General features: G+C 42.1%; 1 protein-coding gene across 2 annotated transcripts in view; it reads left to right on the forward strand.

Annotated features, from left to right (window-relative positions):
* The window catches only part of LOC111268553 (semaphorin-1A), a 142,077-nt gene that overhangs the window by 122,237 nt on the left and 7,695 nt on the right, over nt 1–12,145 (forward strand). Inside the window, exon 12 of one of the 2 annotated variants that reach the window (XR_015314273.1) lies at nt 6,083–6,783. The exons of the other annotated variant lie outside the window; for it this stretch is intronic. The gene's annotated coding sequence lies outside the window, so the exon portion shown is untranslated. Of the gene's footprint in view, nt 1–6,082; nt 6,784–12,145 lie in introns of those variants that run through there. 2 annotated transcript variants of the gene reach the window in all.

The following is a 12,145-nucleotide window of genomic DNA, read 5'->3' on the forward strand; positions in this document are numbered from 1 at the left end:
TTTTTTCGCGAATTCATCATCATGCTGCGTATCTCTTAGCCGAAAACCAGAAAACAGAATAGGGTCCTTTCGCGTCCTGAACGACAGAGGAACCTGAAGTTGTTCAGTGGATACCACGATAGCATATTATGGCGTCCTGCATAGCCAGAGTAATACGTATCGAAGCATCTGAATTTTAGTGTGTGTGTTACTACCGAAAAATTTGATGTGACAAATCGCCGGCAAAACCGCCGGAAATCAAAGAATTTAAAAATTAAAAATGAAAAAAGCTCGTACCTGAACTAAGTTGAGGCCATCTCATCGTCGGATAAGGCTGAAACTTGACAGCCAGATGTATACTCTATCTAATCGACAGTAATCTATGAATATTCTTTCAGCTTTATTTAGAAGCTTTTATTGAACTTAGCATTCATTTAGGATTATCGGTATCATTTTCATGCCACGAAAATGACAGTGACCTATAAAGTAAAAAGTCTGTTACTTGTTTATTTTGTAAAATTAAGAACTATAGACGACGACGACGACATTGATGAACGAAACAGTGATATCGTTTATTGCATAGATGACTCATGGCTATGTTTACACAGGTTACACAATACGTACATATAAATTCGCTTGGCAGTAAATGGCACTCAATAGTTCTGTGTTAAACGCAAATTGTGCCATTTACGCAGGACTCTCTTGACGACAAAGTCACAAGATAGATAAAAAGGTTTATCGTCAACTCGAATGTCTGTCGCTTCATCGGTGCTGGTCCGCAACTAACACCTCATTATCTTCCCTTCTGACTTCGCCTTCGCCTACGTGTGCCTCGTGCTCCGCATATTGATAATAGTCTGTTTAGCCTGTTGTGTCCAATGTGTGGAAGTTTTCATACTCTGATGTCGAACACCCGGCCAATGCCTTTTCTCTCTTTTCCTAACTCTCGCAATTGTATTCTCCATCGCCTATCTCGGCGACTAGACACTCTAGTTGAGAGCACGACTCGTTGCTAGCTAGGACGTTTGGTTTGTGCTGCCGCCTGGATGCCCCCGCCCTCCGTTGCTACAGAATGCCTCTGGCACTTCAATCTCTTTCGCACCGCTAGCTCGTCAACTCTGTAGGGAGCGCCAAGCTTAGTAGCTGACTGGCCAGCTTGATGGTCGCTTGCCACGGTTTTCGCACTTCTCGTGGCCGGTCGGCAGACTTCCTTCTCATGCATATTCAAAAAAGCCGTTCAACATCGGCACAAACAGCTTCGAAAGTCCGTACCACAGAGAGCTTCATATTGAGGTCCATGCAGACTACAAGTACGTGGTGTGGACCGTTGGATTGTCGCCATTGCAAACTGGCCTTGCTGAGGAGGCACTTTGCGTCCAGGCGCGCGTTCAGTGTGCGCTCGTAGTATCCCTCTTCAATCTGCCATCTCCTCATCTCCCTCATATGCAAGGGATTCTTTCACTATTTAACTCTCTACTGTTCGGTGGGGAGCTTCTCCCATAAAATGAATACGCCTCACTTGCGAGCTCGGTTACCTCGGCCTTCGTTTATTTAGTGCGGAAAGCAACTGTCTGCAAATACCCGCTATTTACCGGCCATGCGTAGGGCCTAGGTAACAACATAAGGTGTGTTCGAGGGACTTCCTTTGCCAGAGTACATATACACATGCGCTGGTGCATGAAAATGGGTACAGAGGCGTCGAACTATGATGTTTTCAGGATAGCAACTGAGCAGAAAGCTGAACATTTTCTGGACGTGCGGGACACTTATGGAAACGGTTCGACGAAGCTGAACAGATAAGAAGTTTGAGTCGGCAAGCCACAAAATGAGGGCGTTGGATTTAATCAGCCACATGATAAGGTTAACGGAAGTGCTATATAATAAAGTACGTGCTTTTTTGACGTCGATACTTTTATGGAGAATTTTTGTTTTAATTCAATATGCGCACACAATATTTTGATACAAAAATATGCCAAGTTGAAATATACACATATGAATTTGATCTCTACACAAGATGGTACGGTATAGCCCAATAGATGTAGGGGGACGCGTTTAGCTTTCCCAAATACTTAGACGGATAGGAAAAAAATCATTTATCTTCACCGAATCTTTTAGAGTAATAGTCTTGTCTCAAACTAGTAAGACACTGTATCCGTGAGCTGTTCAGTTTCGCAACGGCTGAGTCTTTCAGCGCCAAGATTCCCTCTAAAAGGCTACCGCTCATTGAGCACTGCATACATATTTAAATAGCTCACGAGTTAAACAATGGACCCGATGTTAGTCAAATGTCATCTTTAAGTTAACCGATATTACAAAATCTATAGTACCGCCTGCCATTTCGCTGATCCTAAAGGGACGCGTTCAAAACAAATGGATATACGAGCTTATTAAGTAATATTTAAGTCTAATGTGGGAAATATCAAGGCGAAGTGTGCACTATTTAGTCTCGCATGATTGGTGAGGTAATTCATTCGTTTGAAGTGACCTGTTCTTTTTCGCCAGGGTGCGGATATTAGATCGATTCGAATGCTATCAGACAAACGAAGATCGTTTCTAAGGAACGTATGTTCGTCGGGAGGTTGTGACCCACATTGAAGCATGACGGATGACCGAACGCGTGGTTGACAAATTCGGTGCTTACGCAAGTTCCCTTTTGGATCTTACCCGTCGTCGGTTTGCTGTAGAGCGTGGACCACTTGTACAGCCCAAGGACACCTTGTAAGGTTTATACTTAAACACATCTGGCCTTGTTTCGAATGCCGTTTGATTTTTGATATATTTGACACTGTATAGACGCTATACATAATTCAGTCTGTATTACAGGACCCTCGTGACGAGTACATTTTTGCCATAGTCAACGTCGCAAAGGACAAAAGCTCACTGTGTCGTTAAACATTTAAAGCACTTCATACAAACATGTATACAGTACGTATAAGAAAATAAGTATAAGCAGTAAATACAACATAAATATGTTAAACCATTTACTTTGTTCGAAATTATCCTGTGTAGCGTATCTGGTAAATGTATAATTAATGAATTGGCAGTTCCTCCTGGCCATTCAACCGGGTTAGATCTTTATTGCGTAGCGGAAAAATTGTTTAACATAGTTCCACTTATTTCACCTAACTTACTTGTAGGTTTGTATGCCTAGAACCAATATACTTCGTATGCTCGCACCGCACGAACGATGCTCACGCAGGGGGGTTGATTATGTTAGATTCTATCTGGATCCATATAACTCCTGCTGCTATCGATCCCTTTGACCATACCCATCAGCTGCCGCTGAAAATGCGGTCGGTTTACTATTTGTTTAAAGATATCATTTGCACCACATCGTACTTTCTTGTGTTCCTTTATTCCACGCTGGTTTTCTCCCTGCTTGCTTGTCCGGCTGGAAATTTACCTAAAAATTGGCGTTGCTCATTACCGCTCCTGTTGCAAGCTTCTGTTATTTTCAAAGTTAGTGGGCTCTCTTTCATTCTGCATCGGGTTGTTAATAATGCAAAACAAGCACCTGATGTCTACTGTAAATGTTGTCGGATGAAGTTTTGCTTTTTGAACTAGCTAAGACAAGTGAAAATGCGCACGAGGACTTGGCCAGCTAACTTCATCGTTGGGCATATATTCTGAATTTCATTCCATCTTCATTTTCAGGCTGTATTATGACACAGTAACTTAGTATATAATTGTATGCTATAATAATAATGCTACTAATTATATTAGATATCAGTGTACATCTACCGTAATATTAGTAAGCGATTGCTGGTTCGGTCTCTAGCAGTGCATCGACGTTCTGTCTCCTATGCGCTTGGGGTCAGTGACTGAGCCTAATATGAAATATTAACCAGAAATTGGGAGTGAACGTTCGCTGCAGTTCTTCACTGTTACTGTTTCTTTGGCTCGGGGCTGAGGTGAAGGGTTTCGAGATTACGTGACCTTAGAAATCGGCCTTTCACTAAAACCGAATAAACGAGATGCAAGTAAAACGCGCGTGAAGCCTAGCGCTAGTAACGGATCACAGAGCATATATGTGGACATAATTTGCCAGAAATACTTTACCCAAAGAACTACCCGGTTGTAATAGCGATATTCCACTCCCGACATTTCCAGTATCCAACAAACTACGACTGCGCCCTTGTCAAGACTCCAACTATTTATACAGAGAATAGTTTTATTGGCCAAAAGCGAACGTGGGACAAATTTCACTGAAACAACCTTTGCAACAGGGAAGGTGTACTCGTTCAGACGTAATTCCCTGTCGTATTCCTTCATTCTTAGTCTAAATTTAACGTTGGTATTGATTAAATGACCATATGCGTAGTACCAAACCTGTTAAAAAAGTATAGATGCAAACACCGCTCCTTCTTTCGCGTATATGGCCCGTGTGTTAATTATTTATTATCTAACCAGCCCATATATATAGCAAGCGCTATCGTTACGCAATTCGTTTTTTATTCTACAGCTATCCTATAGATCGCAGTATTGGCTCATTCAGGTTAAGACAACAAAAAACCTCCCTACTAGCCGAGGTCAGTTTGTATTCTGGCATTATAAATACATATACAGTTCATATATATTTAGCATGTTGGGATGAACTGTTTACCGGAAGCGTGCTCCCACTAGATAGCCATATAATGTTCAAACAAGGCTATTTGGTATTAGTCATATTGCGCAGCTACAGAACTGGTAAATGTCAAGGAATCGCCGAGAATGACTGAAAGGGCTGAAGCTAGACTAAGTAGACTTTAGAAATACGACGAGTGTTTGTCCTGGTTCAGCCATGCATAAACACGCATTTGGATAGGACGCGTACCTACACGCACAGAAGCTGTAGGTTTGGACGTAGGGAGAAAGAGATGAACAGAGATCCGGCGCACCGACTAAAAGACAGGTTCGACTTCACCGTCCTTTAATACACCGCGCGGCCGTGCCCACTCTTCATGATGCCCTTTCATTCTTGCAAACCCTTTCGAGCTGCCTAGACGTCCTGCCCAACTAATTGTTTGTCCTCATTCGTCGTTCCTGTCTCTGAATCCAGTCACCGGTATTATCCATAGGTGGACAGTTGTTTGGGGTACCATATGCACTCGACAAGCTTATCTTCAGAGTAGAGGCAAAGCGCATGCTTCGACGACAGGTTCCCCGCTCACCGTTCGTTAGTTGGTTGTCTGGCTGCTCAGGGGCATTAAGCAGACTTTTATTCTTTTGACTGTTTAGCTTGAAAAAGGGAAGAAGCGTCTAGACTTAAGCCTGCCTCGAGGTCCGCATTATAGCTACCCAACTATACCAGGCACTAGCGCAGAGAAGCGTCTATAAGATTTTTCAAAAAGACTAAATATGTTTGAGACAAGCGGATGCCTCAACAATTTCCCAACGCTATACTTCCAAGGTACAATGCCATTATAACCGTCATTTTTGCGATAGTGCAGCGGCAACGTCTGCTTCAGAGGGACGCCCAAATTGTCTGGGTTCGAATCTAGGCGTGGACTAGACACGCTTAGATTTAATCCTCTGGTTAACAGAGGAAAGGAGATTAGTATGGTAATTATAGTTTGTTCTGCTTAGTTCGTTCAGATGTTCGTATTGAGCCTCACACTTAAAGAAGTTTTTGAAATAGTAGTTATGAGGTGTTGATGCCTTCCCTACGAACGTCAACTAGGGGTTAGCTATAATGTGAGTTTTAAAAATGGCGAAGAGTACTGACGCCCAAATCAGTTCTAACATTACCATGGTCCGCTAGATTAGAATAAGGCGGTGCTTCGTCAGAATATAGCTAAGATTGACGAAAATCGAATGAATCCCCCAAATTGATTCTCGTCTGCGGTGGAACCCATTTATTTTAGATCAGTCATTGCATATCTCTTGCTACTACCATTATGATTCGTGTTTCGGCTATCTGTATAGCGTTTATTTGAAATCGCTTATACTGCCTCACGCACAACCCTTGCTAGCATTATTCACATTTATATTAATAGTAGATTTTTAATAATGACTATCGGCTGGTTCCGACAAGTACGAATCAGCGACATTGATTTGAAGCGGAGAAAAACACCACTATGCCAAGCAATTTATCATAATATAAACTTTTTTTTTTTTTTTTCAGAAACACCGCTCTGAACACAAACGCCAGAAATTACTAGTTCGAACTTTGTGACACGGCATATCTCTATGTACCGAAAAAAATGTTCCTATAGTGTAATATCAAAGGTCTTTGTATGGCGAATAGTGGACTCTGACCATGCCAGAGAGGTCTGTAGAACTGGACTTATGGCTCGATGATGCGAAAATCAACCTTTCACAGCGTCGTGTGCAGCCTAAGCCGGGCTTATGTCGAAACTAACAACTCCCTTAGTAATGTCCAGGTAGACCTAGCAGATTAAAGTTGTGAGGTCTTCAAAGCTAAGGGTAGGTCAGCGGTCTTGGATACATACGAGCTATTATCTACATTAATCTGTTGGTAAAAACGTTTGCTTATCAAATGTAAACCAAATTGTTTGTGTTTATAATCTTCATTAAATGTCTATATTTATTTGTATGTTTGCCGCTAAATGATATAGCCGTTGCCCTTTGATTGAGTGAGCCACATTAGAAATACCTGTGTTTATATCGATACGCGTCCTTGACTGATCTCACCAGGCCGTTTGTCCTACAAAAGATCAAACGCATGCTAAGCTTTAATGACATCACAATCAATTATCGCACGCCTCGAAGACCTGGTCTCTTCTCCTAACATCGATTTATTTCATTTAGGTACGTCGGTCGAATCTATAGTAGCATTGTGGCATTCTATATTCTAGATGAGAATAAATGACTGGGAGCTAGCATCACGCATTTATATGAATGTTTACCAGTGACACACTCACTCAAACATTCACAAATACATCTAAGATAGCTCTCTATCTAACAAACCGGGCCTGGCCTGGATCTGGCATACTCTTCAACCCGCCCCTTACTTACTAAACCTGCTAGATTATATATGCGTCATCGTGCTGAGTCAACATGCCCGTACTGCAATGGGACGTGGCTCTCTCTAGCGTTATAGACTTCCCCGCGTGTCATATCCTACTACGTACTCCTGTATCTACTTCTAGCTAACACGCTTCTTCTATACTTCGAGCATCCACTCATCCAATATCCCTTCATCATGAGGCTCTGAAAGTCAAAGCAGCAGGCCATGTGCACCACCAATCATTAGACTATTCCAGACTATCGATTCGTGAGAGGGCTACTTACACTGAAAAAAACGTGGGAAACCCTTGTGCGGTCCTATGCATCTTTTGCCTTGTGGGACGATTCGCCTAAGCTAGGCGGTTACCCCCTCTTCGAATCTACCTAGTCAGATGAACTGGGACGGACATTCCATGCATTTCATAAAAAATCATGTAGAAGTGTTTGCTTTTTTTACCTGCCTTCTTTCAGTCACGGCCTTTCACTCCAGGCGCCAATCTGTCATCATCGTATTCATGACTTTGTTGGCGTGAAGCATGCTCACCAGGCTTATAGTTGCAATGGCGTACTTGCTCGACCCCCGAAAGTGTTCAAGCACTCTAGTTGCGGAAGTAGCATCAAACCTTTTCTAGACATACGCACGCTGTCTGTTGTAGGGACCGACAAAAGAGGAAAGTAGAGACGAAACGAATGCTCTACGGTACCTTCATAATAGGGAGGTCTCAGTGAAATCGGGGTTTCTCAACAGTTTTTGGTCTACCGCTGCAAAACCCCTGTCCCAAGCCACGCAAAGGCACTGCATTATGGCAGCCATTTCTCGCGCATAGTTTATAAAACTAGATATTTATTCAGATTTATTTTCACTAACTTTCAGCGACCAAACGAAATGTATAACCTGGCACACCTGCTTTTGGCTATAAACACGTGTTTCGGTACTTGCAAGCCCATGCATCTATGTAGTGATTCAAGTCTCCGCGAGTCGCTCAAGCTAGTCTTCTGTAGTCATTGTGAAGATTTAGTTACTTGTAATGACGTAGTGGTTTGTTGGAGAAGAATGGTTTACTTTTCAGGTCTGACTATAAAGCTGATCCATACATATCATATTCGAAGCAACACGTCTTCGGGAAGTGATGCCAAACAGTTAAGTTATTATTTAACATGAGAGAAGGTTATCTGACGTATATATCTCTATATATATATATTGATAGGATATTTAGCGCCGTCTTATATAGCGATCGTAAGAGGAAATCATCGTCTGCGAATAGTACGCGTACCGTCGAAATCGATCTGTTTATATACGCAAATATATTTCGAGATCGCATATTACCTGCTTCTGTGTCAGGACAAAATCCAAAGGGGGGTGAGACGTCCAAAGAAAGCTCTCTCTTCCAGCAAAGTTTTGAGAGTTGCTGTGGCAATCAGTTCTTCTATTCACAATGATGCACTGTGTGCACTGCGAGATATGCTATTTTGCGCCCCCCGTCTTAACCTAGAGACCACGTTAATAAGGCGTGAAGCACATACGAAAGGTCATAGAGCAAGGGACTTCATCTCGGAAACGATAGAAAAAGGTTCTCGACGTCAGCGAGCAGCACAAAGGAGAGAATGTAATGTGATTTATCACTTTCTATAGCTGACTTCCTTGAGGAATTCTGCCGTGTCTTTGAGGAATAGTTCTGTCGGGCACTTCTGTCATGCTTACGGGCATGCGTTAAATGCTGGATACCGTAGGGCGCCTAACTGGAAATTGCCGCACTTTCCACGGAATGACAGAAATTGGGTTATGAGAATCGCACCTGTGTTATCTTGCGCCATAACCATTGGTATTAGAAGTGGAAAACATTTATATACTGATAGACTATTTCAATTCTCCTTGTAGCGTTAGGGGCACAATGATAGAGGTTCGAGACACTTGAATGTTCGACCCACTATCATATCAATGGGCTGAGAGAGAGAGAGAGAGAGAGAGGCTTGCCGTTCTCTGTCTGGGCCATTTGTTCTCAACCGTTAGCTCACGTTGCTCAGTCGTCATCATGTTAACTGTAGCAGTTGTATTCAAACTTCTCACCGAAGTTGTAGTCTTTGTCAGGCAAATACGAATTGATATCCATATATACATATACGTTATCCTTTCCACTGACCCGTTGCCACTAATGATAACAAATGCCCTGTTATATTATCGAAAGAAATAATAAACACCTACGAGTACATATGTTTAAGTTTGATAAGGAACTTTTTTTAGAGAAAGGCTCGTCCCTTGCAGCAACAAGCAGAGAGAAGTTCTTGACAGTGTTCAGACGACTACCAGACTCATCCCGCCTGTAGATTGTTACACAGTTAGTGTCGCGGTGTTATTATCCAGACAAACAACGTTGGCACATACATTCCGTATCTATACGACCGCAACTACGATGCGCTGAAATGACGAGATGGTCAATTCAAATGAGCGTCGATCATTCCGGGCATAAGGCAAAAGTGATTAGGGTAAATGTTGCAATCTGTTTTAATGAAAGATCTAATCTTTTTCAGCTTTTTTCAGCTGTCGTATTCAAATCAATATCATCATCATCATCGTAGCATATTATCGTAACTGCGACGAAGTGATAGGCTGTTTTATTCGGCCAGTTACTGTGGAGGACAAGTTAACGGAACAAGCGCCTAGAAGTGACGAATTGGTAGACTGGCCAAATCAATTGGGTAGAATTACTGCAACCGGATTGCGGGATTTATATAATAAGGCCTAAGCAAACATAGGTCTACAATCGATCTAGCATAGTATGATAGTTAATATTCCTTCGGACGCAGGATGAACTAAATACATAAACGCTGAAGGAACAAATATATCGATAAGTAACGACCGAAAGCATACCGGATCATTGAAACGATCCAATAGAAAAAGGAGAAACAAATAACGCTGTGGGTAAAGCGGGGCAACTACTAACGTACGTATTCCAGCTTTAGTTGATGACAGCAGAATACAAACCTTTCTCATAAAGTTTCTACTCAAGCCAATGACAAAATGGGCACACGTCTATATCGCGTATTGACATGTGGGCGCATTGCGTATCCTTTAAATTGTCGACTTTCTATCAGATATAGAAACGAAGAGTGGATTAACAGAGCTACAATGTGTAGTGATCGCACGATCTCTCTAGGAATCTTTCGTGCATTTGTTCGATCTGATGTTTAGTTAATTGTATTTGGCATGCTGCTGTTCACTGATACTGCTCTATGAAGTTCGTAGGTTCCTTTTCCATGTAAGCCATACATTTATTGAAAATCAACAGTCTTTGTGATTGGGCAGCGCTTTGATCGTCGGTTCTCTTGTCTTATATTTCTCATGGATTCCCATCCATCAGCCCTACGTCTCTTCAAATGAAATTTCTCTTAATAAAAGCTCCTTTACTTAGTCACATTTGTTATACAGCATATGTCACTGCTGGACCCCTGTTTTTTTCAGCCAGAAGTTTAGTTTATGCCTCCAGTCTGAACCGCTGCCCAATTTGTCGCCAACGAAATAATATACAAAGCGGAGCAAATTTGATTCCGCTTAACTTCGATTGCGTCATATTATACGATACCACGTTTTCTTAGTAGTGTTTCTATATGTATCCATGTTGGATGAATTCAAGTTCTGCTTGGCTGGCGCGTTGACTTCCTGGCCGACCAATAGGCAGCTTTCCGTACAGGGCGTCCAAGCAGTGATACGGAGCAGCAAAAGGCGGCAGGGGATTATCTTCCACGGCCTTATATTATCGTTGTCATTGTAATAACATCCGACATTTTAGATCATACGCCTGCTTGTGGTTATTGTCAATAGACGATTTCAAAGCAACTAGAAGACCTGCGGCGTAAGCGCTCCAGCATATGTAGATTTTCTCCTTACAGTAGCAGTATCGTTTACAGAACTAACGTACTATAGTTGGCTCTATTCTCACCGTGCAGTTTTTTTGTTCTAGAGTGCTCGATGAATAGATATGCTTGGTTTTTTTCATGTCCGCTCGCGGCAGTCAGTGGGAGCCCGATATGAATAGAAGAACCCCTCAAAGGGTGTACATGCTGGACGGATAGACGAGGCGGGACATTTTCCACAGAACAAATAAGGGGAGTTGAGCTAGACTCGCCTACAATTGGAATACTATATGCCTTAATGTATCATTATAGCGTGTGCGTGCATGCGTGCATACAGCATTGTAATAGAAGACAATGGACCCATGGGGTAGACGGACACCGCAGTTGTCGCAGAGATGCACGAAGACAAGGCATCACTGGCCTAGCTAAAAGAAAGGGTGCAATCAAAACAATGACAATATCTCCCTAGTGCGCAGCAGCCACACATCTTATGCTTGATCGCCTTTTTCAGCGACAAAAATGGTTTTTCTCAACACAGCCTTGTCGCTGGTACTTAACGAAGCCAACAGGTGACCGAAGCTACACTGATTAGTTATAATAATGACTGTAGCGTGTCAGGACAACTTCGATAGTTAGTGAACTTATTTCGATACTTGCTAAGGTACGACGTTTAATGTTAGAAGCTCAACACGAATTGGTCATACGATAGTTTTCAAAGAGTTATTTTTTGTCAATTTCTCGCAGTTATCTTTCTCATATCATTTCACTTTTATACTGGTTTGTTTGTTCTTTGATACGTCGATCTTATCGGAGAAGTCTAGTTTAAAAATGAATCATCTTATCTATGGGACCTATCTATAATATCATGGATGGAGAGTCTTCATGAGGATTTACGACATCGGATTCTCCTTCAATACTGTTTGCATATCAGTAACAGGTTAATAAAGATGTTCCTGTACATTCTTCCACGTGTGTGTACTCTTAAAATATATGTACACAATATCGTTTGCACAGTCGTGTTCCCTACGTACTTATACCGCTGTAGATGCATATTTATTATGTGTAGTTCTCATTACTTCGATCGCACCTACAAACAAAACGTTCCGAGTTCGACGTCTGTTATTGTCTTTGTTAAGCATTGCTTCGGGCAATTGGTGGCCCCTTCCAGCACAAAACAAGGTGTGCCTAGGTCGGGTTTCGAGCGTAAGCCAAGTTAATGTTTTAGGTTCAGTAGGCAAACACATTACTCGTGAATTATTACGAACACGGCCACACCTACAATGCGAAATGTGCTCGTCTCGCAAATGACGTCTACTTACGCCTAGCTCTTTAATCTTGATGCTTCTGGTTGATTTCCTATCTCCAA

Source organism: Varroa jacobsoni, unplaced genomic scaffold (assembly GCF_002532875.2).
Source record: "Varroa jacobsoni isolate VJ856 unplaced genomic scaffold, vjacob_1.0 scaffold_1299, whole genome shotgun sequence".
NCBI lineage: Eukaryota > Metazoa > Arthropoda > Arachnida > Mesostigmata > Varroidae > Varroa > Varroa jacobsoni.